This window comes from Microcaecilia unicolor, chromosome 2 (genome assembly GCF_901765095.1).
Source record: "Microcaecilia unicolor chromosome 2, aMicUni1.1, whole genome shotgun sequence".
Lineage (NCBI taxonomy): Eukaryota > Metazoa > Chordata > Amphibia > Gymnophiona > Siphonopidae > Microcaecilia > Microcaecilia unicolor.
Window position 1 is genome coordinate 599,371,668 of NC_044032.1, and position 27,117 is coordinate 599,398,784.

Genomic DNA, 27,117 nt, shown 5'->3' on the forward strand with positions numbered 1-27,117 from the left:
CACCGTGTGGCTTGTTAGCCTGTGTATAGCTTTGCTAGTTCTCTGTGTTTGTTCCTAGTGTTAGACTAGCCAGCTTAGGCACCGTGTGGCTTGTTAGCCTGTGTATAGCTTTGCTAGTTCTCTGTGTTTGTTCCTAGGGTTAGACTAGCCAGCTTAGGCACCGTGTGGCTTGTTAGCCTGTGTATAGCTTTGCTAGTGCTCTGAGTTTGTTTCCAGTGTATGACTTGTTAGCTTGGGCACCGCTTTGTTGTTAGCTGGTGTATAGCTTTACTAGTCTCCTGAGTTGCCTAGTGTATGTTTCTTGTGTATGACTGGTTTGCCTGGGCATAGCTTTCCTATTAGCTTGGGTACAGTCTACTAGTCCTTGTGTCTAACCTGCCGACTGCCAGAACCCGGACATTCCCTGCCTGGCTGCCTTGCCTTCGCTGAGGTGCCAGGGGGCACTCCTGGATCCTCATTCCTGCTGTTCCTGCTTGCAAGTTCCAGTTCCGGTTTTTCCTGTAAGCCCTGCCGGCCGCCCGAACCTGAGGGCTCAACCCTCGGGGAAAGGTGGTCAAGCGTAGGTGAAGCCTAGGTCCAGTGTGTTCCAGTCCAGCGGGTTCCGGTCCCGTGGGTTCCGCTCCAGTGTGTTCCAGTCCAGCGGGTTTTACTCCTGTATGTTCCAGTCCAGTGGGGCCCTCCAGTGTGTTCCAGTCCAGCGGGCTCCACCCCAGTGCGCACCCGTCCGGTGCGTTCCAGGTCCGTGTATTCCTGTGTAGAACTCCAGTCCGGGGTTCCGGTCCAGTTTTGTCTTATCTCTACCTTGGAGGTGATCTTGCCTGCCACTGCCGCTCCACGGTAGTGGCCCACAGACTCACAAACCCAGTGCTCCCGGGGAGGAAGCCTGACAGTATGCCAAGGTCCTCGAGCACGCGACAGGCTGATTTTCCCTAGCATGGGAAATAGTGCTTGCTAGGACTGGAACTACCACCAGTGCCTGCATTAGGCCAGTGGTTGCTCTAAATTGGCGTGCAGTAAGCCCACATTGGGCTTCCTGCCGCTTAGTAAAAGGGCTCCTAAGCTAATATTCTATAATGGTAGAGGTCCATGCCAGGCCCTTATGTAAGTCAACAGTTTCACATCAAACTAGGCGTGACTATTTATGCCATGTCTATGGCTGGTGTAAATAGTCACACCAAAATATGGCAGTTGGGCGCATAAATGCAACTATTCCATAAAATGTGCGTGATAATAGTCAGAACACCCCTAACACGCCCCTACCCCTCCTACATTAATGCCTCCTTTGAATGTGCATGTGAGAGAAGTTAGGTGTGCTGTTTATAAAATAGGACGTCTGTTACGTGTGCAACTGCAAATTAGTGCCAATTAGTGCTTGTTAACGCCAATTATTGGTATGTATCACCAACTTTAGAGGCCCTTCTACAAAGCAATGGTAAGCTGGAACTACGTTCAGCCCAACATGAGTGCGAGCCATAGTTCCACTCTCAGTACATGGTATTTCTGTCGCTACTTGAAATATTTGAAAAATATTTCTGCATAGGGTTACCCAGTGGTAATTGGGCAGCACCACATGCTGGTTGGTTACCACCGGGTTAGAGTGGGAGCCCTTAATGGGTGGCAGCACTGGTAAGTGCTCCCCCTCACCCGCATGGCCATGCGATATGTACAGTCTTATCACATGGCCATTTATTTTCATCCTTTTTACCTGCTGAGGTAAAAAGGGCTTCAGCACATGGCAAAAACATCCACTGCCGCTATCACAGGTCCCCTTTTACTGCAACTTAGCAAAAGGGCCCTTTAGTGCCAATTAGTTAATTGTCACATGCCTAAATTGCCCTATTTTGTTAACTACATGCCCAATTGCATACCTAACCTTTGGTACCATTTATAGAATTTGGAGGTTAATTTATGGATTGTGGTTCTTTTTAACAGTGGGTTAGCTTAGTCCAGTGATTCCCAAGCCTGGTGCTGAAGGCACTCTATCCAGTTAGGTTTTCAGGATATCCACAATGAATATTCATAAGAGAAATTTTGCATGCAGTGGAGGCAGTGCATCCAAATATCTCTCCTGACTACTCATTGTGGATATCCTGAAAACCTGACTGACTGGCGTGCCTACAGGACTAGGTTTGGGAATCACTAGCTTAGTCTGTAATGACATGCTGTTAGGTGATGTTATTCAGAGTTCAGCAGCCAGGCTGGCAGGAGAGCTTTGCAGTCTTTCATCTTGAGAAGAATTCTAGGACCTCTGTCTGGGTATGTGGCATTTCTAAAGGATTAGCTGGTATGTGGATGGCTTTGACTGGCCTGCAAAAGGGGCTTTTTCATGTATGTGGGGTGAGGTTGCTCCAGATTATATTCTTCCATCTTTCAGGAGAGATGAAAGAGTATGACCTTGGAGTGTCTGTCTTAATTTGGCATTGAGGGACTGGAAGTTTGATTTGGGAGATTGAGGTCTGTACTGGGGATGTGGAAGACAGGCCTGTCATAATGAATAAGTTAGAGATGAAATCCCCCATGCTAACTGGCCTTATCAATATAGACTGATTAGTTTTTATCTCATGACCCTATTCTTTGTTACATACCATTCCTTCTCTCTCTTACTGTACTTAAATGGCCTCAGCATACTCCTCCAATCTCCTCCTAATCTTACCTGCTCTGTCATTCATCATCCTTAAAGAATCATGTCCACCTAAGCCATTCTGAAAACTCTTACTCTTCTCTCAAGGAAGGCAAATTCTCCAAATAGGTTAGTTTTGTGCATACCATGACAAGAATGAACCTCACTCCTAAGCCAGGGCATGTGAAATATGATCTCAGTCTCTCAAATTCACTGCTAATACTCACCTCAAAATTTGGATCCTGCTAAGGAGAGCTCCCTTTTGGAGTTTCTAAGATGTAGTACGTAAAGGCAACCTATCCAGATATGTTTGGCCTGTGGTTCCCAAAACACTAAGAAATATTTCTACGTCTTTCTGTCACATTTTCTTGGTCTGACTGCATTTCTTGGTACTTGAGGATCTTCTCTCTCTTGACACGAATAATCATTTCGGACTAACATCTCTATGATTAATGCTGTTCTGGAGTTTTTCTCTTTTACCACTATGTCTGGTTTTCTTGTATCCAACTCTTTAACTATTGGGATGGACATTCTGTCACTATGCAGAATACTTTTTTTTGTCTTTTCCCTTATTCCTATCCAACCAACTCAGGGGCGTAGGCACATGCGCATCCAACATGCGTCAAATTGAAACTACCGTCCAGCCACTGCGTGCCTCGGGTGGTAATTCCATTTTCAACATGCGTCCAAAACGTGGTAGAAAATATTTTCTATTTTCTACCGCAAGGCACTTAACCGGAGTTAATCAGCAGTTTATACGTGCTGACGATTACCGCCCAGTTAACACGTGAGACCTTACCACTAAGTCAATGGGTGGTGGTAAGGTCTCAATCTGAAAATGGATGTGCACTGGTTTTAATTTTGCTGCACATCCATTTTCAGCTACAAAAAAAAAGGCCATTTTTTCCAGGTGCGCTGAAAAATAGATCAGCGCTTGTCAGCTGGTGGACCTATTTCTGCTGGATGATTCCATCCTGTTCTTTAACTACTTTTACTGCCAATTCTTTGCATCCTAACATATCCACATCGGTATAGTTGCAGCCGAGATATTTTGCTCTTTCGTACTTTTAGCCACAGTAAAGAGGAGTTTGTGTGGACATGGTTAGCTCGACAGACAAAAATAGCATCTATACATTTGACTTACAAAAGTACATAAGATATTTTGCCCTCACACTTCCCTAACCTGCCAAATAGTAGGTGCAAAATTTGTAGATGTTTAAGTACGCTTACTTTTTATTTTTCAAAGAGAAGCATTTGGGGTTGTTTCTCTTTGATGATAGGTGAAAAGCATGTGCATTAAAATCATGCTTGCACTTTACAGTTATATGTCTATATGAAAATTATCTCCATAGTGAATGTCAGATATTTTTAGGGTAAAAACTCTTAGCTCACATCAGCAATTTACTGCAGCCTTGTTGGCCTTAACTGGGACCTTTGTTTTCTGGTACTCTTTAAAATGCTTTTTGTTATTTTACTTTGTTCTTTTTGCTGAACGCTGCTTGACTTCAAATGCATTTCCAGTAATTGATAGGTTTGCTTGTTCCACAGAAAATTTTAACTAAGTAAACGATAAAAAAGCAAATCTGAGATGCAGAAAACAACTTATTTATTTTTTTTGAGGGTTGCCTGCTGTTCTTTTCCTGTACTAATTAATTTGGTTTGGCTCAGGTTTAGCCCTTAGAACTAAGCCAGACTCCTTGGCTCAGCTATCAGATTTTTCTGGCTTGTCTACCTCTGCTTAGTTACTTGCCAGTGTATTTTTCAGCGACAATTAAAAAAGAAATTAAGGAAAAGTTGAAAATTGCAGCCTTCTTTATACGGAGCAAACCATTGCTATCTGAGGTTTCTTACAGCAGTCAATGAGCTTGCAATCCATATACCTGCAATATAATATATGTAAACTGCTTTGGTTGCACCACAGAAAGGCGGTATATCAAATCTATGACCACTGTTCCCTCTAAGCTGAGCTGGTGTCCTCCAACTACATTGCTACCAGTAGGGGCTGGTGCTTAAATATGTGTTGTAAATCACTAGGTGCAGGTAGATTCCCTGGAGTCCTGCAGTAGTAGTACTACTACTACTACTACTTAGCATTTCTATAGCGCTACAAGGGTTACGCAGCGCTGTACAAGTTAAAACATGGGGAAGGACAGTCCCTGCTCAAGAGAGCTTACAATCTAAAGGTAACAAGCTATGTAGTCAGTGTAGGTATCATGAATGGAGAAGGTGGTTAGGCGCCAAAAGCAAGGGAGAAGAGATGGGCTTTGAGTAAGGACTTGAAGATGGGCAGGGAGGGCGCATGGCGTATGGGCTCAGGGAGTCTGTTCCAGGCATACGGTGATGCGAGGCAGAAGGGGCGGAGTCTGGAGTTAGCGGTGGTGGAGAAGGGTACAGATAGGAGTGATTTGTCCTGAGAGCGGAGGTTACGGGTGGGAACATAGGGGGAGAGGAGGGAAGAGAGGTAATGGGGGGCTGCAGATTGAGTGCATTTGAAGGTCATTAGGAGAAGCTTGAACTGTATATGGTAGCGGATTGGGAGCCAGTGAAGCGACTTGAGGAGAGGGGTGATATGAGAGTATCGGTTCACGCGGTAGATAAGACGTGCGGCGGAATTTTGGACAGATTGAAGGGGGGATAGGTGGCTAAGCGGGAGACCAGCGAGGAGAAGGTTGCAATAGTCAAGACGAGAGGTAACGAGTGAGTGGACGAGGGTTCGGGTGGTCTGTACAGAGAGGAATGGGCGGATTTTCCTAATATTATAGAGGAAGAAGCGACAGGTCTTAGCTGTCTGTTGGATATGGGCAGAGAAGGAGAGGGAGGAGTCGAAAATGACTCCGAGATTGCGGGCTGACGAGACGGGGAGGATGAGGGCATTGTCAACAGAGATGGAGAGTGGGGGAAGAGGAGAGGAGGGTTTGGGTGGAAAGACAAGGAGCTCAGTCTTTGCCATGTTCAGTTTCAGATGTCGGTTGGACATCCAGGCGGCGATAACTGAGAGGCAGGCCGAAACTTTGGCCTGGGTTTCGACTGTGATGTCGCAAGTGGAGAGGTAGAGCTGGGTGTCATCGGCATAGAGATGGTACTGGAAACCATGTGATGAGATCAGCGAGCCCAGGGAAGAGGTGTATATCGAGAAAAGAAGCGGTCCAAGGACAGATCCTTGAGGAACCCCAACAGAGAGTGGGACGGGGGTGGAAGAAGAGCCATTAGAAAATACTCTGAAGGTGCGTTGGGAAAGATACGAGGAGAACCAGGAAAGGACGGAGCCCTGGAACCCAAATGAGGACAATAGTATAGAAATGATAAGTAGTAAAATGTGATAGTGAAACAGCACCCCCCACTGGCAGGATTGTAGATGTAAGACTCCCGCTCAGTTTAGAGGGAACAGTGTCCAAGACTCCCTATTGTACAAATTGGGCACTCGGCATACACTCAGACGTACTCCTGTTGCATTAAATCCTAACACAGTAGTCTGATTTCAGCAGTAAGTGAAATTTATTTTGGCTGCAGCCAGGATTTCAAACATTGTATTTGTAAAAATAATACGTGCAATATTAATTCAACTTGCTATGTTTTTAATATTTACCTGCTGCCTAGGTACACAGCCTTTTCACAATCGCCACCTTTTATTACCTCACAGCCGTCCAAGCACCCTGTGTCTGGCCGGCCATCTTTTTCGATAATACAGTTCCGACCAGCTGTAGTGCTGCCGCCAACATAGATCGCCGGCGATCTATTTGGCCGGCGACGTTCGATTATGCCCCTCTAAAACACATGAAAACAAGCAATTGGGATGTCTGGGAAGGGGGGCTGTATTTTTACTACACTGGCCAATCATCCCAGCAGAGCAATGGGACAGTCTAGGGGGCACTGCAATGCACTTCACATAAAAATCCTAGGTACTGTTGGATTATTTGTAGTAAATAATTAGCAGATTTTAGTACACACAGCTTCAGCTTTAGAAATGTTAATTTCTTTCTTCATCTCTCTCTCATTCACCCCTGAATAATTCACTGCTGAGTCACTTTAAAGTTGAAGTAACAAAACATCTGTTTACTCACAGTTTGCAGTTAGATTATAATCAGACAGGCTTATATATACATATTACTATACATTTGTATTATCAGCTCCTTCCATGTGCTTAGATGGTAATGGATGCTCACACCACCATAGATCCTCTCAGGTTAGGAGAGATCATGAGCTCCATGTGCTCCATGTGCTGCATGTGCTGTGTCTAAACCCCCACAGGAAGTTGCATAGCTGTGTGACCTCTCTAAGTAATTCACATCAGAGGTCACAGAGTAATAGCAGAGAAATAATAGGTGACAGGCAATGCATGTAAAATACAATTACATTCCAACAAACCCCTTCTCATGCATTACTGTCATGCAATTATTTATTCATACAAAGTCCAAGCTTTATACGCAGATTCACAAAATGTTCTCTGGGTAACGGTTTGGTCATGATGTCAGCTGTCATCTCACTGGTGTGACAATAGTGTAGACTGATGACCCCTTCTTTTGCCAACTCTCGCACGTTGTGGTATTTCGTTGCGATGTGCTTGGTGCGTGACTGAACCTTGTCATTCTGTGACAGTCGGATGCAGCTCTGATTATCTTCCATTATCTGGATTGGTCTCTTTTCAGCTATTCCGAAATCCAGCAAAAGTTTTTCAATCCACATCAGTTCTCTGCACGCTTCCGATACGGCCACGTATTCAGCTTCTGTAGAAGACAAACTCACAATACTTTGTTTATGACTGGCCCATGAAATTTGTACATTTCCATACATAAACACATATCCACTTGTGGATTTATAATCAGAATGATCCCCTGCCCAATCTGAATCACAGTAACATATTAGTTTTGGATTACTATTGGCTGAAATCTTTAATTTACAATCAATGGTACCCTTTAAATACCTTACCATCCTTTTAACTGCAGTCCAATCTGATTTGGTAGGTGAGCTGACCCTTCTGCTCAAAATTCCTACTGCATTTGCTATATCAGCCCTGTATGTGGTAGCTAGATATAAAAGCTTACCTATGGCTGATCTATATTGGATGTTATCTGGTAAAGGTTCTCTTACTGTTTCATCCTTCAGAAAATCAGTTATCATGGGAGTGCTTACAACTTGGGCATCTTGCATACCTAAACTTTCAATAAGCTCATTTATCTTCTGCTTCTGGCTTAGAAGATAAGAACCATCATTTTGTTTCTCAATTTCTATACCAAGATAGTATGACACATTACCCAGTTCTTTTATCTCAACATTGTGGTTTAAACACTTTACAATGTCCTTGTACTCTTGCTCACTTTTGCTTGCAATGAGCAGATCATCAACAAAAGCTAAAATGTATGCATATTGTCCATTTGTGCACCTAGTGTACAAACATTTATCTGCTTCACCTTGCTTAAATCCTAAATTTGTCAATATTTCATGCAATTTATCATTCCAACATTTTGCACTTTGCTTTAATCCATAAAGACCTTTGTTTAATTTACACACTAGCTGTCTTTGTTTTGTATTTATGAAACCTGTTGGCTGTTCCATGTACAAGTCTTCAGTTATATCTCCGTGAAGAAACGCTGTTTTCACATCAATGTGTTTGACTTGCATGCCTTTTGAGACTGCAATGCTCAGAAGTGTTCTGATTGTCGTGTGTTTCACTACAGGTGCAAACACTTCATCAAAATCTTCTCCATATTTTTGAAGATATCCCTTTGCCACTAATCTGGCTTTATACCTTTCCACTTTTCCTTGTGCATTCCTTTTTAACTTGAATACCCATTTGCATCCTATAGCTTTCTTGCCAGGAGGTAATTTTGTAAGAATCCAAGTATTATTTTTATCCAATGCATCAATTTCTTCTTGTGCAGCTTTATGCCATTCAGCAGCTTCTTCTGCTGGCATTTTCTCAATCTCATCCCATGTTAAGGGCTCTTGAGCTTCTGCTGACTTTGTTAGGTAAGACAGTCTTAGGGGTGGAACACCTTTGTTTTCCCTGGATGAGCGTCTGACAACAGGTTGGTCTGACCTTTCCGCATCCTCTAAATCTGAGAGTCCTTCTCCAATTGATTCCCCTTCTCCAACTGTACTGTCTTCTTCAATGATCCTTTCTGTGTCTGTTTCCTCTGCCTGTTCCTCGTTAGATACAGGTGAGTTGCTTTCAGACATCTGCCTTGGTATGGCATTTATATACACTGGCATGTCTATTATGGTTCTAGTTTCATATTCTGGATGATAAGGCTCATCTGGGATAATCCAGCCTTTATCAACCCTTTTGTTTTCATCAAAATATGTAACATGTCTTATGCCAACAATGCCAGTTTTCAGATTCAAAATTCTATATCCTTTGTGTCCTGGAGCATAGCCAACTAAAATGCCCCTTTCTGTTGTGGAATCCAGCTTATGCCTTCTTTGCTTTGGTACATGAGCATATGCTGTACTTCCAAATGTTCTTATGTGTGACAGGTTTGGCTTCCTACCATGCCATGTCTCATGTGGTGTGCGCTGAGCGCCTTTAGTTGGCATTCTGTTTTGTAGGTACACTGCTGTGAGAATGGCTTCCCCCCATAGTCTTTTAGGGAGATTGCTATCTGACAGCATACATCTGGTCATTTCCACAAGTGACCTAAATTTTCTCTCTGCAACAGAATTTTGTTCTGGTGTATAAGCTACTGTTGTGATATGCTGAATGCCTTCTTGTTCTAGAAATGTGCGCATGCTTTGTGAAGTGAACTCACCACCATTGTCGGTCTGAAGAACCTTTGGTTTTCTTTCAAATTTATTGCTCACCATGGCTACGTATTTCTTCAGCATGTCTGTGACTTGACTTTTCTCTTTCAGCAAATAGGCCACACAGTATCTAGAGAAATCATCCAAGAATATTAGCACAAATCTGTTATTTCCCAATGATGGGATATTAAACGGTCCACATAAGTCACTGTGTATTAAGTCCAGTACTTTATTACTCCTATTTCCTGTGTATGCAGGAAATGAGGGTCTCACACCTTTTTGAGTAACACAGTCTATGCATTTCTCCATTTTACCAGCATCTGCACTTATCTGAATGCCAGTGGCTAGTTGCTTACTGTAAAGATCCTGGATCACCTTAAAATCACGATGTCCCAGGCGGCGGTGCCAGATTTCCAGACTACATTTACCATCATTCTTCCTTACTTGCGCCATATGTGAGGCTTCACCTGAAATGCTCAGTTTATAAACATCATTATGCATAAAAGCTTCAGCATACACTTCATCATTTTTAGAGATTGTGCACTTACTGTTTTCAAAATGAATCGCAAATCCCTTCTTATCTAATGTAGATACACTAAGCATATTGCAAACTGCTTGGGGAATATACAAGACATCACTTACAGGAATTTCTTTAACTTCATTAGACACTTTGCATTTTAAGAATCCAATACCTTTTGCTTGGATCTTAGCAGTCCCTGCGTTTGCAGTTTTAAGAATACCTTCCTCTGGACACATTTCCTGAAAGAAATCCTTAGAATTGGTTAAATGGCATGTGCTCCCTGAATCCAAAATCCAAGTACTTTCATTTGAATTATTATTTACCATAGTCAAAGATTTTTCTGCCATTAGAAAGCCCTTGTGTTTATCTTTGTCCTTCATACATTTCCTGGTTTGAAAATTCTTTAGTTCCATTGGCTTAGGTGAGCTAGAGGGAGTGTTTTGTGTTTCCTTACACCATTTAGATACATGTCCCTCCTTTTCACATGAGTAGCAAATCAGCTTGCCCTTGGGTGGAGTTTTCCCATAGCTCCGCCTTCCTCTGTTCTTTGCCAAGAAATTTGTTTCATTTCTCTCTGACTGACTTTGAGAACACATCTCCTCAGAATCATTTATTATGCATTCCTGCCTTAGTTTTGATGTTGCCTGTTCAAAAGATTGCCCTTCAATGGCCTCATTTACAGACCTAAAAACATCAAACTTCTTTGATAGTGAGGTAAAAAGAAATGCTCTTTTCAATGCATCACACATGGGAATTCCAGAAAGTTCTAGCTTTTGAAATGAAGACATAAGATGCATAATGTGATCATTACATTTACTTTTATCCCTTAATTTGGTTTCATTCAACTCTGCCAGCCAAATTGGTTGCTGCTTTGCATATGTAGTTGCATACATAGTTCTCAGTTTATATAAAATGTCCTTTGGTGTATCTTTTCCCTCCACTAATATGGCTTGTTTCTCTGAGAGAGCTTCCAAAAGCATGCACTTCACATAATAGTTTGCATTGTCCCATTCAGCCATATTTTCATCTGTTCTGTCTTGGTCTAAGCATATATTTAATCTTTTTGCTCGAAGGAGACATATGAATCTTAGTTCCCACTTCTGATAATTAAACTCAGTTAATCTAGGCACCTTGAGAGAATAGAACAATGGTGAATTTCTTCCCTCAGCCATTTTCTTAGCCTTCTGTCTGCTGTGTGGGGGGGAGAGAGAGACAGACTGAATCTTTCTTTTAAAACTTAAGAGAAAAAATGTGGCTTTTTTACTGCCTGGTAATATTTCTCTTCTTTTCAATTCCTGGCCCTGGGGCCCATAACCCTTTTGTTGGATTATTTGTAGTAAATAATTAGCAGATTTTAGTACACACAGCTTCAGCTTTAGAAATGTTAATTTCTTTCTTCATCTCTCTCTCATTCACCCCTGAATAATTCACTGCTGAGTCACTTTAAAGTTGAAGTAACAAAACATCTGTTTACTCACAGTTTGCAGTTAGATTATAATCAGACAGGCTTATATATACATATTACTATACATTTGTATTATCAGCTCCTTCCATGTGCTTAGATGGTAATGGATGCTCACACCACCATAGATCCTCTCAGGTTAGGAGAGATCATGAGCTCCATGTGCTCCATGTGCTGCATGTGCTGTGTCTAAACCCCCACAGGAAGTTGCATAGCTGTGTGACCTCTCTAAGTAATTCACATCAGAGGTCACAGAGTAATAGCAGAGAAATAATAGGTGACAGGCAATGCATGTAAAATACAATTACATTCCAACAGGTACAACTTTCACCATAACACCCTTATATTTTATTGTGAGGCCTCCAGGACCAGAAAAAAAAAAAACTAACTCACCATGCACCACTACAATAGCTTTCAAGCCTGTAGGTGTCACCTATATGTAGGTACAGTAGGTATTTAGTATTGAATACCACAAGTGTACCAGGTAGAGTAGGATATGTCCCTGAGTCCCCTTCTCTATGGCCTACTGCACTGATCACTAGGCTACTCCAGGGATCATCTTGCTGCTCTAATAGGAATGGCTCTTGTATCTGAAGGTGTCATAAAGCCTGGTATATACACTGTCACATCTTTGGGGATGGGAGGGGGGTCAGTGACCAATGAGGGATTAATGCTTGCAGCAGTCAAACCTTAATAGCGGGGGTTGTCAATTAATCAATATCAACCAATACCCAATGCTTATTCATAATTTAAAGTCCTTACAATTTGACTTATAAGCTGTATTTCACAATTAAATCTTCATATGAAATTCTCTAACTTATATCTTGGAGCCAGAGCCGGTGATTCATTTCACAAGAGGAACACTGCACTATGGCTCACCAATATCACTGGCTTCCCAACAATTCCTTTCATTACATTTATCTTTAAATTCATTTATTTATATTTCCATTAAAATTGAAATTGAAGATAGCTTAACTTGCTATTTCAACCTAAAGGACCCAGAAATAGCAAGTTAATGGTGTCTATTACCAAATCTCACTAGCAATTCCCGTGTGACAATTTCAACAAATCCCATTCAAAGTCAATGGACTTTGTTGGTATTGCAACGCCGGGATCACTAGTGCAGTTTGGTTAAAGAGGCTCTAAGTTATCTTCAATTTCAGTTTTAATGGACATATTAATAAATGAATGAAACTAAAGTTAAATGTGATGAAAGTTAAATTGTTGGGAAACCAGTGATGATATTGGTGAGCCAGGGTCAGTGTTCCTCATGTAAAACGAGTCATCAGCTGAGGCTCTGTGATATAAATTAGAATATTTCATATGAAGATGTAATCATGAAATACAGCTTATGAGTCAATTTTAAGGACTTCAAATTATGAATAAGCATTGGGTATTGGTGTATTGACTAATCTCTCCAGTGGTCATCAGATCATTTGGATAAATTACAGAGAAAAACATCTCAAATCAGACTTTCAAAAATTGCACCTTAGATTTTGTTTGTGAGAAAAACATTCTTCTGCTGTTTTGTGATGTTTTTCAGATGATTTTCTTTTTTGAAAATGAGCACCTAAGACTAATAATTACACCACAGGACAAAAGACTACAGAGAAGATCATTCACAGCCAGTATTGAAAAAAAAAATAGTAAAACAAATAAATATAGATTTTGTAGTACTGAACTATAAACAATGACACACCTCATTACTGGGGTGAAGCGATGATGTCAGAACACCTGTATTATGAGAGACACAATAAGGTAGCATGTCTCATCCACTGGAAATTATGTAAGCAGTATAACGTCTGTGCCAAAAAAAAAAACTTTGGGATCATGATCCTGATGGAATTGAGAAGAATGAAGAAGTTGTGATCGACTTCCAAAGATGAGATGAACAGGGGTGAGCAGCTCCTGAAATCTCTTGTCAATTATCATCATCTTTTTTGTTTGTACGCCTTGATACTCTTCTAAACAATGACTAAAGAGCAGAGTAAATGATCCTTTTTTGTGATGTGAGTCATGGTCAAATTCCCTCTTAAATTTCATGCATTGTAGTTACATCATCTCACCATTAGGGCATTTACATTGACCTTGAGTAAGAAGACTGAGGGGCCCTTTTACAAATGCACGCTGAAAAATGGCCTGTGGTAGTGTGGATGCGTGTTTTGGGCATGCACAAAATCATTTTTCAGGGCACCTGTAAAAATGCCTTTTTTAAAATTTTTGATGAAAATGGACGTGCAGTAAAATGAAAATTGCCGCGCGTCTATTTTGGGTCTGAGACCTTACCTCCAGCCATTGACCTAGCGGTAAAGATTCACACGGTAACTGGGCGGTAATGACCTACTTGTGTCAAATACCACTTGGCGCGTGCCCAAAAATAATTTTTCAGACACATGTATCGGATGCGTGCCAAAAATGAAATTACCGCAAGAGCCATGTGGTAGCTGGACAGTACCTCCATTTTGACGCGTGTCGGGCACGCGTAGACGCTTACATGGCTTAGTAAAAGGGAACTTGAGTTAGGCTCTGGAGAGCAGCACACAAGATTGCCATCTGTACACGGCAGAAAGAATTGATATTTCATATCCTGCATTGTACATACAAGTACCCATTCTGCTCTACAAGGTTTGTTGGTTTCATTTCTGAGCATTGGCACTGGCATGGGCAAGATGTGCTGGCAATATAAATTCAAGATTCAGTTTACCACATGTCATTTTGTAAACCACAGCTATGTGGTTCACAAAATATATAAAATCAATTAAAATAACACAAGATTTCTGGTGCTTGATTTAATGTGAAGTAGTTGCAGTTAGTGGGATGCCAATAGATCAACCCCATCAATCTTATAAGTTGCTAGTTTCAACTTAGAAAACTTTAGTGCACTTAATACATGTGGCCAAAATCGTTATAGTTTATTTCTGGAAAACCAAGCCCTGCATCAGAAAGTAGCAGAGGTGGCGAGGCATTTTCGATATGACATCTAAATTCAACTTTGGATGATCTGCAGAAAATGTTCAAAAATCCAATAGCAAACATGGCCATTTTTGAACCTGAAAACTTTTTTTTTTTTTTTCAAAAATGGCCATTTGCTAGACGTTGTTGGACCTATTTTGAAATATAAAAGTCCAAGTGAAAAACACACAAAATTAAGCCATTGGGATATAGAAGGAGCCAGCATTCTTAGTAGACTGGTCACACAGACATCCTAGCAGAGCAGTGGGGCACCCTAGGGGGCACTGCAGAGGACTTCACATAAAAGGTCCCAGGCACCTATCTCACCGTTACCTCCTTATATTGTATGGTGAGCCCTCCAAAACCCATCAAAAACTTACCATACCCAACTGGACACCACTACAGTAGCCCTTATTCCTGCAAGTGTCACCTATATGTGGGCACATTAGGTTTTTTGGTGGTTTGGAAGGGCTCACACTTTCCACCAAAAGTGTAACAGTTAGAGTGGGTCATGTGCCTGGGTCCCCTTCTCTACAGTGCACTGCTCTGACCATGAGGCTACTCCTGGAACCTACTTTCCTCTCTAATAGGATTGGCCATAAGAACTGAAGCTGTCATAGAGCCTGGTGTGTACTGTTTTCTTAAAAATATATTTGGGGGGTGGGAGGGGGTCAGTGACTACTGGGGCAGTAAGAGGGGGGTCATACCTTAATCCCTCAAGTGGTCATTTTGGTAATTTGGAGTACCTTTTTGTGACTTAATTGTTATTAAAACAGATCTAGCCCAAAATGTCTAGGTTTTAGCCCTGAACATTTTCACGTTGTTCCATTATGGCAGAAAAATGCCCAGATTTCATCTCCAACATGCCCCAGACAATTTCTCTTGTGATTTGGCACCCCATCCTAATAGCCCTGAAGAAATAGTCCCAACAAAATAGCCTCGTAGTAAAATAGCCCTTGACAAAATGGCCCTAGGCAAAATAGCCTAGACCAGTGGTTCCCAAACCTTATCCTGGAGGCACCACAGCAAGCCAGGTTTTTGGGATATCCACAATGAATAATCATGAGAGAGATTTGCATACAGTGGAGGACGTGCTTGCGAATCTCTCTCATGAATATTCATTGTGGATATCCCGAAAACCTGACTGGCTGGGGTGCCTCCAGGACCAGGTTTGGGAACCACTGGCCTAGGCAAAATGGCCCCTCCCATAAAATAACTCTTGACAAAATAGCCCACTTAAAAAATTACTTAAATTGTATCAGCCAAGCCACAATATGTGGTATCAATGCAAAACATATTAGAATATAAAAAAGCGACTTCTCTTCATAAAACCAATCAAAGAAACAAACAGAAACATATATATGTTAAATTTAAGAAGTAATAATAAATAATAGGCCATCAGAAAAAAGTTACAAAGTCGTTGCCAAGTTGTGCAAACATTGCTGCTAAGCAACTCTTTTCCAAAATCTTTTAAAAGAAAAATAGGCTTAATATAAAATGGAACAATAGCCACAGCTACAAGAATATATATAAAAGATATGTATTCTTAACAAATTGCACTCCTTCTGAGAAACATGTGATGTAACTCTACATCCGAGCCTGCAATAGATGCTATCAACACCTTACTAGCTTAAAAATGTATATGCCTGACAAAATGCTCCTAAGTTCTTAAAAATGGCAATAGTAAAAGTTAAAAAAGGGGAAATCTCACACAAGTGAAAACTAACGTTATTAAAAAAGCATAATACCTTATATAAATAATACAAGCTAATGTTCTATATCTGAAAAGGCCCAACACATTGAACAGATTGTGGTATAATCGAGAGAGATCAGTACAGCTTAAGGATCTCTAACAGTAAAATTATGTTTCTTTTTAAAAGAACAAATAATAGTACAACTGTAAACAGCCAAAAAAATATACAAACCTGCTTATTTTCGAACAAGAAGGCCTGCCATCTTCCGACACAAATCGGGAGATGGCCGGCCATCTCCTAAACCCGGCCAAATCGGTATAATCAAAAACCAATTTTGGCCGGCTTCAACTGCTTTTCATCGCGGAGCAGGCCAAACTGTCCTGGCATGTGAGGGGACCAGTGCACTACAAATGCTGGCTCCTCCCATGACCAAATGCCTTGGATTTGGCCGGGTTTGAGATGGCCACCATTAGTTTCCATTATCGCTGAAAAACAATGCCGGCCATCTCTAAAGCCGGCCCAAATATTGAGATTTGGCTGTCTCCGACCGTATTATCAAAACGAAAGATGGCCGGCCATCTTGTTTCGATAATACGGTCGGGACACTGCTTTACGGGGCCGGCCTTGAAGATGGCTGCCCTTATAGATGGCCGGCCCCGTTCGATTATTCCCCTCAAAGGTACTCACCATTAACGCTGCGATTGCAAACATACATTGGGAGTGGAGCACCGCTATACTAATTTTAAAAAAAATGGTGCGTTTGAGCAGTGCATTTAAACTGAACCATGTAAATGCCAATGGCTCAGTATACTAAACAACTGGTGACAGCTAGTAATGGGTAAGTGAGGATTGCCTGATTGGGCTATTTTGTCATGGGGGGGGGGCTAATATGTCGGGTTGTTTTGTTGGGGGCTAATAAGTTGGTGGCCATAATGTGGGGAGGTCGTATTGTCAGAAACTATTATGTAGGGGGCTTTTTTGTTAGGATTTTTTTTGTTGGAGCTATTTCGACTAAGTACCTTGTGATTTGGCTGCACTTCATAAGTACATAAGTATATAAGTATTGCCACACTGAGACAGACCAAAGACCCATCAAGCCCAGCATCTTGTTTCCAACAGTGGTCAATCCAGGTCAGAAATACCTGGCAAAATCCCCCCAAACTTCAATATATTTTATGCTGCTTACCAAGAAATAAGCAGTGGATTTTCCCCAATTCATTTTAATAATGGTCTATGGACTCTTCCTTTAGAAAGCAGTCCAAACCTTTTTTAAACCCCACTAAGCTAACTGCTTTTACCACATTCTCTGCCAACGAGTTTAATTACACGTTGAGTGAAGAAAAATTTTCTCTGATTCGTTTTAAATTTACTACTTTGTAACTTCATTGCATGCCCCTTAGTCCTAGTATTTTTGGAAAGAGTAAACAAACGATTCACGTCTACTTGTTCCAACTCCACTCAGTATTTTATAGACTTTTATCATATCTCCCCTCAGCCGTCTTTTCTCCAGGCTGAAGAGATCTTGCCGCTTCAGCCTTTCCTTATAGGGAACTCATCCATTCCCTTTATCATTTTCATCGCCCTTTTCTGTACCTTTTGTAATTCCACTGTCTATATTTTGAGATGTGGCGACCAGAATTGAACACAATATTCGAGGTGCGGTTGCATCATGGACCAATACAAAGCCATTATAACTTTCTCATTTTTGTTTTCCATTCCTTTCCTAATAATACTTAACATTCTATTTGCTTTCTTAGCCGCCGCAGCACACTGAGCAGAAGGTTTCAACATATCATCAATGACGACGCCTAGATCCATTTCTTGGTCGGTGACTCCTAATGTGGAGTCTTGCATTATGCAGCTATAATTTGGGTTCCTCTTTCCCACATGCATCACTTTGCACTTGCTCACATTAAACGTCATCTGCCATTTAGACGCCCAGTCTCCCAGTCTCGTAAGGTCCTCTTGTAATTTTTCACAATCCTCTCACGATTTAACAACTTTGAATAACTTTGTGTCATCAACAAATTTAATTACCTCAGTAGTTACTCCCATCTCTAGATCATTTATAAATATGTTAAAAAGCAGTGATCCCAGCACAGACCCCTGGGGAACCCCACTATCTACCCTTCTCCATTGAGAATACTGACCATTTAACCCTACTCTCTGTTTCTATCTTTAACCAGGTTTTAATTCACAATAGGACACTACCTCCCATCCCATGACTCTCCAATTTCTCCTGGAGTATTTCATGAGGTACTTTGTCAAACTGTATAGAAAAACATCAGAAAAATGGGTTTCAAAAATAGCAATTTGGAAGTTTTTTTTTTGAAAAAACGTCTGATTGCCACTTTGTGCTGCTTTTTGGACATTTTTGCTGTTTCAGAAATGAGCCCCTTAGTATCTTAGTTTTTTAAAAAGTAATTACACTACAATCATCTTTAAAACTAGCTTCTACACTCACTGATTTTCCCGATTTTAAAAATGTACAGCTTTCTAAAAGTTCTGCATTATGTAGCTCTGTATTGTCCTTCAACCTACCTTTCTACTTCACAATAGCCGAAGAAGTAAAATCATTGAAAGCAACTATAGCATCTCATGACCTTCTCCTCTCTTGCTTTGAGCTCTTTGATTCCATTTTGATCCTCTGTCTTCACTCTGTGATCACTACTAGTTTGGTATAATGTTTTGAAGCAGGGCTAAGGGACAGTGGATATCAGCCTACATTCACCTGAAGATTAAAGATCCTAGTCTAGGGTACTCTCTTAAATCTGGAATGAACTGCCTAAAAGGCTCCGCTTAACACAAGGCTATCTACACTTCAGGAAGCAGGTAAAAGTCTGGCTCTTCAACCAGCCAGCTTATAATCGAAAGTGATCGCCAGCCATCTTCCGACACAAATCGGTAGATGGCCGGCGATTTCTTAAAAGTGGCCAAATCGGTATAATCAAAAGCGGCATTTTTGACAGCATCGCCACTTTCCTGTTGCTTCGCCGGCGAAAATTCAAGGGGGCGTGTTGTAGATTAGCGAAGGTGGGACATGGGCGGGCATGGGCGTGTCTACCAGATGGCCGGCTTTCGCCGATAATGGAAACAAAAAGCGGCGTTAAGCAGTATTTCGCCGGCTTTACTTGGCCCTTTTATTTTCACAACCAAGCCTCAAAAAGGTGCCCCAACTGATCAGATGACCACTGGAGGGAATGGGGGATGACCTCCCCATACTCCCCCAGTGGTCACTAACCCCCTTCCATACTAAAAAAATAAAACTAAAACCCTTTTTTGCCAGCCTGTATGCCAGCCTCAAATGCCGTACCCACCTCCATGACAGCAGAATATGTTGTATCCTCCGACAGCCTTTCCCTGGTTGCGATGTGGCTCTCGGGTGAGTGTGACACCTTTTCTGTTAGGTGCCCTGCAGTGTCACATTAGCAATACATTGTGGTGGGTGTAGGGTACTGGGCTCTACTCCCATGGTGCTTTTCCCCCCTGCTAACTGGGTCAGAGTGTGCCCTGTTTTGTTTCCTGTTGTAGTCCATGCGGTAGTGGCCATTTTTGTAAGCCAGTTTTAGTTCCCTTTCCTGTGTTACCACGTTAGAGAATGTAGTTCTTACCTTGAATGGTGCTGAAAGAGGGCATTGTACACCATTGTGCCAGCTCTGATCTACTGTTAATCTTAGTACCAGGGAACTCTTTGCCAGTGGGGCACAACCTCTGATCTGCAGTTAACTGTGAGTAAACGTGATTATTTCAAGAAAGGACTTTTTCAGAGAGATTAGTCTTCCGGTGTGAACTGGTGTGCCAAAGTTATACAGCAGCAATAAGTCCTAGAGGCTGTATGCAGGTCCCTGGAACAATTTTAGTGGGTGCAGTACATTTGTGGGTAGTGGGTTTGGGGGGCTCAGCTCCCAAAGTAAGGGAGCTATGCACGTGGGAGCTTTTCTGAAGTCCACAGCCAGGTGGATATTTGGTAAAACACGATTCAAAAGTGCCAAACCCCTCCAAGAAAAACTGCATTGGCTCCCAATCAAAGAACGTATTACTTTCAAAATCTGCACCCTGGTCCACAAAATTATCTATGGCGTAGTCCCAGGCTACATGACAGATCTCATAGATCTACCAACCAGAAACACAACCAGATCATCACGAACATACCTAAACCTCCACTACCCAAACTGCAAAGGACTCAAATACAAAGCAACCTACAAATCCAGCTTCTCCTATATAAGCACACAACTATGGAACTCACTGCCAAAAGCTGTGAAAACAACCCACGACCATCTAAACTTCAGGAAATCACTAAAAACCAACCTGTTCAAAAAGGCATACCCTACTGACCCAACATAAATGCCTACACTCTGCAACACAGCAAAACCAAAGCTCGTAATGGACACCACATAACCTCTCCTCTCTTCGATCCCCATTGTGCCTGAACCTTAATCAACCACAACATCAACATGTATTTGTTTCCCTACCGGACTTGGCGAACGCCTTTATGGTACTGTGTAAGCCACATTGAGCCTGCAAATAGGTGGGAAAATGTGACATACAAATGTAATAAATAAATAAATATGGCCCAGTATTAAATTTCTAGGTTTGCTGCCAACTGTGGGAGGCAGCCCCACTAACTCCCACCATCTCAGCCCCTTATATTTTACTCTAGTTGTATTTTTGGACTGCTTTTCTTTTAATTTTGCTGTGAAAAGAAAAACATTGTTATTCATGAAAAAAATTGATATTATTACTTTTTTCCTTAAACAAGAGGTGCTGAACAGCAGATTTGTCAGAATTCAGACCAGTAGCATGATTGGTTTGTTCTGCCTGTCAATCAGACTGTGAACCAGCTGTGACTCGTAAGAGAGAATTGCCATTAATTGGAGAAGTGATAAGTTACAAAATCGGTGAATTTCAGCATTAAGCACCTTATACAGCATGAATTTGTTATGAATAAATAGGTGTAGCATTAGGCAGTAGAATGCCATTTTTATCTCATGACAAACTGATGAGGTGCTGCATAAGTCATCCGGTGCTCTATTTATGACTCTTGCTCTGTTCCTTATTTGTGAGCATTAAGGGTAGATTTATATTCCAGGGCTAAGGGGCAATAGATTCTGCGTAGTATGGCTAGCTTGAGTGCTCCACTTGTTTTACTGCCCTTTTTCTTTGCAGATTGAAAAGGAAGTAGCTGCTAGACCATGGTTGAACAACTTGGCAGCCTTTCAAATGGACAATTTCATTGTACAGGAATTTGAAAAATGTATTTAACTTAAAGTATTGATGTCATCACACCATTATATCCTAAGAGAATCATGTTATATTATTTGCCAAAAGCTAGAAAATGTACATAGATTTGCAACAATGGAATAACAGATATGCACGAATTTTTGAAAGCTAGCTTGTGAGCTAGTTTGTTGAAACAGTCATATTTGTAGGATTATTAATGTGGTTCACAAACCCTTTTGTGCTTAGGATCGTTGTCCTTCTAACCTTCTGAAAGGTGAATCTTCTCTCCAGTCCCAGGTTTATAGAAGTTGGAACAAGTTTTCTCCAGTCTTCTCCAAGGACTCTATAATTCTTTGAAAGTAATCTTAGTCATCATAGTGACCTTCCTCAGAAGTTTCCTTAATCTCTAGCTGCTGACTTTGAAGGAATGGCTTGATGTAGGTAGGGTCTTGGTAGTGTCAAACTATTTCTGCTTTACAGAGAAGGATATGACAGTTCCCCAAGGGATATTCAAATATATTGAAATGTTATTATAGTTGAGTCATAATCTTTGAATCACTTTATCTTAGACTTCTTTCAACAACTCCATGTTGGTCCAAATTAGACCTTTACTTTAAATTCAATTCATACAACAGAAGCAGCATGATTCTTCAAGAGTATTCAAATCAGCCTAGTCACTGAAATTGAATATAAATGGGATCTATTTAACTTAGGGGCCCTTTTACTAAGTTTCCCACATGCCGAGGCCACTTTTAGCATGGCTGTAAAATGGCCACATTTTCTGTATACTTCATTAATAGCCATGTGCTAATTTCCCAATTAGCACATGGCCATTAGTGCGTGAGACCACACAGAGCCAAATAAAAAACAATCTAACACTAGGAGTCACTGGCTAGTATAGGCTTACTCAGCAAGTCTAGCAGGAAATGTAGCAGGATGGATTACACCTGCTATGTTAGATGGTATGATCCTACTGCCAGGAGCATATTGGGATAGTAAGTGTTTCAGATGTTCTGTTTCTGTGTATCTACATTAGCTATAGGTGCTCATTTCTCAAAGCACATAGACATAAAGTTATATAGTAGGATATATAACTTTGGAAGTATATGTGATTTGAAAATGTGCCTCATAATGGAACTGCTAATGACCTGATTTTCATGATTTTTCAGCTTATTAGCATTTTTTGTAAGATTTCCATAAATGGGTTCATAAGTGAAAAATGGTGTGTTGCAAAACCACCTTATTCATAAACACAAGTATGTCTGCTGTTTGGCATTTTTGCATTCACTATCCTTTGCTAATCGGCACATCGGCCTTAAAGTTTTATTTTCAGCATAAACTGATAAATAGCACTTCAACAGAAAGCCAGAGGACTGACAATTTTGTCAGCACAAATGCTGAATTTTATAAGGGGTTCTTTTACTAAGTTGTGGGGTTTACAGCACTTTAGGCAGTAGCACAAGCCCACACTACTGTCTCCTGTACTAAAAAAGCAGCCATTGAGGTAAAAGTCCTGCATTAGCTGCCTAACACAGGAGCGGGTGGCATCTGGGTGTGACATGGGCAGGTAGAGGTGTGGCCAGCTGAAATAGCTAGTGCACGGTGGGTATCATGTGCTAGCTATTACAACCGCCGATAGTGCAGCTGAAGTTATCACCAAGAACAGCTATACTACCGGCAGTCTGGTAGCACAGTGTGCCATCACCCAAACCACCTAGGGGTCATCCTTCCATATACAAAATAAATCTACCATTTGGTCTTTCAGCTATGCTCCCTGAAAAGAGATTTCAGCCTAGGAAATGTTCTTCAATGTGTACATTTCCTTCTTTGCAGTTAACAAAGCGAATAATAACAGTCATCTACTACTACTACTGCTCAATGTGACTGACATCTGGTGTACAGTCCAATATTATAGAATAGTACTTTGCTGTCTTAATTTCAGATAAGATCTTCTCAGTAATGACCTTGCCCAAACGTGTAATAATTTCATTTTGTATGCCCTTGCTCAAATAATGGATTTTGGATTCCTGTTTTATAGCCCTCCTTATATGTGCTGCCATGACAGAATCAAACTTTCCAAACAGTTCAACCAGTTTAAGAAATTTGCCGTTATTTCTTTCAAAAAGTTCATCAGATGAGCCTCGTAGAGCCAGACATTGAGATCCAAGAAATTTGATTATTTCGATGAGCCTTTCAATTACATGTGACCAATGTTTTTTTCTAGCTCATACAGCCTTTGATGCTGTGAATCAAGTGTAGTTTTGTTTTTGAGATCCTTTCTGAAGTCGATCCACATTTTTGAATGTTTCATATGAGCTAGACTTGTTTCATGTGTATGCAGTGCTTTGGATACACTCCTCCAGTTGTTGTAGCCAGTCGATAAAAAACTACTGGATGATTCACTTGGATCTGTTGGTGAAAACAGTTTGCAGCAGAAACAGAACACGTGATCTGTGGAAACTGAGTACAGTAACCATGGTCTTGGCAGTTGCCCACCATTTTCCATTTTTCGGTTGTAGTATATATCGCTGAACTTGTGTCCACTACAGTTTGCGGGATACAAAATGCCTTTCTTTTGAAGGTCCTGATTCTGAGAGAATAATTCTTATTTTGTCAGTGAGTTTTGGCCATTTTGCTGGATCAGATAGCTCAACTGCCAATGAATCTGAAGTTGATGAAGCTAATGATGACTCTGGCATAAGCTGTTCTTCCTCAAAGGTATCTAAAGTGCATGGCGGCCCACTGTGCTTTTCCACGTGGCTCCTTTCAAACAATCATCATCATCATCAGTGAGAGTAAATGAACTGGAAACTTCTGATTGTTGGTTGGCAATGACTTTCTTCGATGGGCTTGCTCCAGAGGTACTTGCACCTGGTTGGGGGTCTTCCTCCTCCTCCTCCTGAGAATGCTCACCAGTCACTTTTAATCATTTCATAAAACTATATAGTGCTCCTGCTTGCCTCTGGATGGCTTCTTCTTTTGCTGCTTTTCTTTTTCTGTTTTGGCAAGCCTGGCATTTTCTTTTTAGGGAAGGAGTGAGACAGGAGAGGTAGGGGTGAGAGGAGAAGATGGAAAGTTGATATGTACTGGTAAGTGAAACATAGGTGGTGGACTGAAGAGTGAGAAGATAAAATCTGAGGTGAGAGACCGAAAACGGAGAAAGAGGAAATGTGTCCGAGACGACAGATATAGTGAGGGAATAAAAGAAGATAAGAAGGAAATGGAGAAAGGACAAATGGACCACACCCACTGGAAAGACAGCAGAAGACAGACAGAAAAACAGAAAAGAAACTGGGACCAACATGCTTGAAAAAAATAAAATACCCAGACAAAAAATGTAGAAAAAAGTATTTTATTTTGAATTTATTTGGTGGAATATGTTAGCTTTGCATAGTTTGTGTGAACTATGAACACTCAGAGAAAAGCTCTCGACGACTTTTATACTAAAAAAACCCAACAACAAAAAACATTGTGTCTACTTCCCCCCATTCTGTGTCCATTGCCTTCTGTAACCCCCCACCTCCTCCTATCCATCGATTGCCTTCTGTAACCCCCCCACCTCCTCCTGCCCATCGATTGCCTTCTGTAACCCCTTCACCTCCTCCTGTGCATTGTTGATTGCCTTCTATAACCCCCCCCCCTCCTCTCCTCCCAGCCTGAAGATATTTTTAGCCGAAAAGTACACAAAACAGTTCCACAGAGGAGGAACCCTACCAATTTGCATCCCCAGCCCGAGCCCACACACAAAAGCACCACGGTCCTCCCTTACCCCACACTGCTGGCGTCGTTGTCAGTCACCTAGTGGTTAGTGCAGCAGACTTTGATCCTGGAGAACTGGGTTCAATTCCCACTGCAGTTACTTGTGACTGTGGGCAAATCACTTAACCCTCCATTGCCCCTGGTACAAAATAAGTACCTGTATATATGTAAACCACTTTGAATGTAGTTGCAAAATACCACAGAAAGGCAGTATATCAAGTCCCATTTCCCTTTCCCCCTTCCCTTTAAACTACTTGCCCACAGAATACCACACCTTGATAACACACCAACTACAGAACAAGGGATCACAAGTCAGAAATATAAAAATAAACATTGAATTGGGAACCCCAAGAATTAAAACTAGGCATGTTCCATAACATGGGAGAAATGAAAACACAAATGTATTTTTTCTTTTACTGAAAACAAAAATTACAAAAGACATCTGTGATGCACATTTCCCAAAGCTAACATATTCCACCAAATAAATTCAAAATAAAATACTTTTTTCTACCTTTTTTGTCTGGGTATTTTATTTTTTTCAAGCATGTTGGTCCCAGTTTCTTTTCTGTTTTTCTGTCTGTCTTCTGCTGTCTTTCCAGTGGGTGTGGTCCATTTGTCCTTTCTCCATTTCCTTCTTATCTTCTTTTATTCCCTCACTATATCTGTCTCTGACACATTTCCTCTTTCTCCGTTTTCGGTCTCTCACCTCAGATTTTATCTTCTCACTCTTCAGTCCACCACCTATATTTCACTTACCAGTACATATCAACTTTCCATCTTCTCCTCTCACCCCTACCTCTCCTGTCTCACTCCTTCCCTAGCCTCATATTCCCTTCTTTTTCACCCGCTCCCCATTATACAATTCTACCCTCTGTACTTGCATCCTCCTCTCACACATCTCTCCCTCCCCGAGTCCAGCACCCTCTGTTCCCCTCTCTCTCTCTGCTGCTGCCATCAATCCTCCTCCCCAAATCCAGCACCCTCTGTTTCCCCTTTCTCCCTCCACTGCCATCAATCGCCCTCCCCGAGTCCAGCACCCTCTGTTTCCCCTCTCTCTCTCTGCTGCTGCCATCAATCCTCCTCCCCAAATCCAGCAGCCTCTGTTTCCCCTTTCTCCCTCCACTGCCATCAATCGCCCTCCCCGAGTCCAGCACCCTCTGTTTCCCCTTTCTCCCTCCACTGCCATCAATCCCCCTCCCCGAGTCCAGCACCCTCTGTTTCCCCTCTCTCTCTCCGCTGCTGCCATCAATCGCCCTCCCCGAGTCCAGCACCCTCTGTTTCCCCTCTCTCTCTCTGCTGCTGCCATCAATCCTCCTCCCCAAATCCAGCACCCTCTGTTTCCCCTTTCTCCCTCCACTGCCATCAATCCCCCTCCCCGAATCCAGCACCCTCTGTTTCCCCTTTCTCCCTCCACTGCCATCAATCGCCCTCCCCGAGTCCAGCACCCTCTGTTTCCCCTCTCTCTCTCTCTCTGCTGCTGCCATCAATCCCCCTCCCAGAGTCCAGCACCCTCTGTTTCCCCTCTCTCTCTCTGCTGCTGCCATCAATCTCCCTCCCCAAATCTAGCACCCTCTGTTTCCCCTTTCTCCCTCCACTGCCATCAATCGCCCTCCCCGAGTCCAGCACCCTCTGTTTCCCCTCTCTCTCTCCGCTGCTGCCATCAATCCCCCTCCCCAAATCTAGCACCCTCTGTTTCCCCTTTCTCCCTCCACTGCCATCAATCGCCCTCCCCGAGTCCAGCACCCTCTGTTTCCCCTCTCTCTCTCCGCTGCTGCCATTAATCCCCCTCCCCAAATCTAGCACCCTCTGTTTCCCCTTTCTCCCTCCACTGCCATCAATCGCCCTCCCCGAGTCCAGCACCCTCTGTTTCCCCTTTCTCCCTCCACTGCCATCAATCCCCCTCCCCGAGTCCAGCACCCTCTGTTTCCCCTCTCTCTCTTCGCTGCTGCCATCAATCCCCCTCCCCAAATCCAGCACCCTCTGTTTCCCCTTTCTCCCTCCACTGCCATCCATCACACTCCCCGAGTCCAGCACTCTCTGTTTCCCCTCTCTCTCTCTGCTGCTGCCATCAATCCCCCTCCCCAAATCCAGCACCCTCTGTTTCCCCTTTCTCCCTCCACTGCCATCAATCGCCCTCCCCGAGTCCTGCACT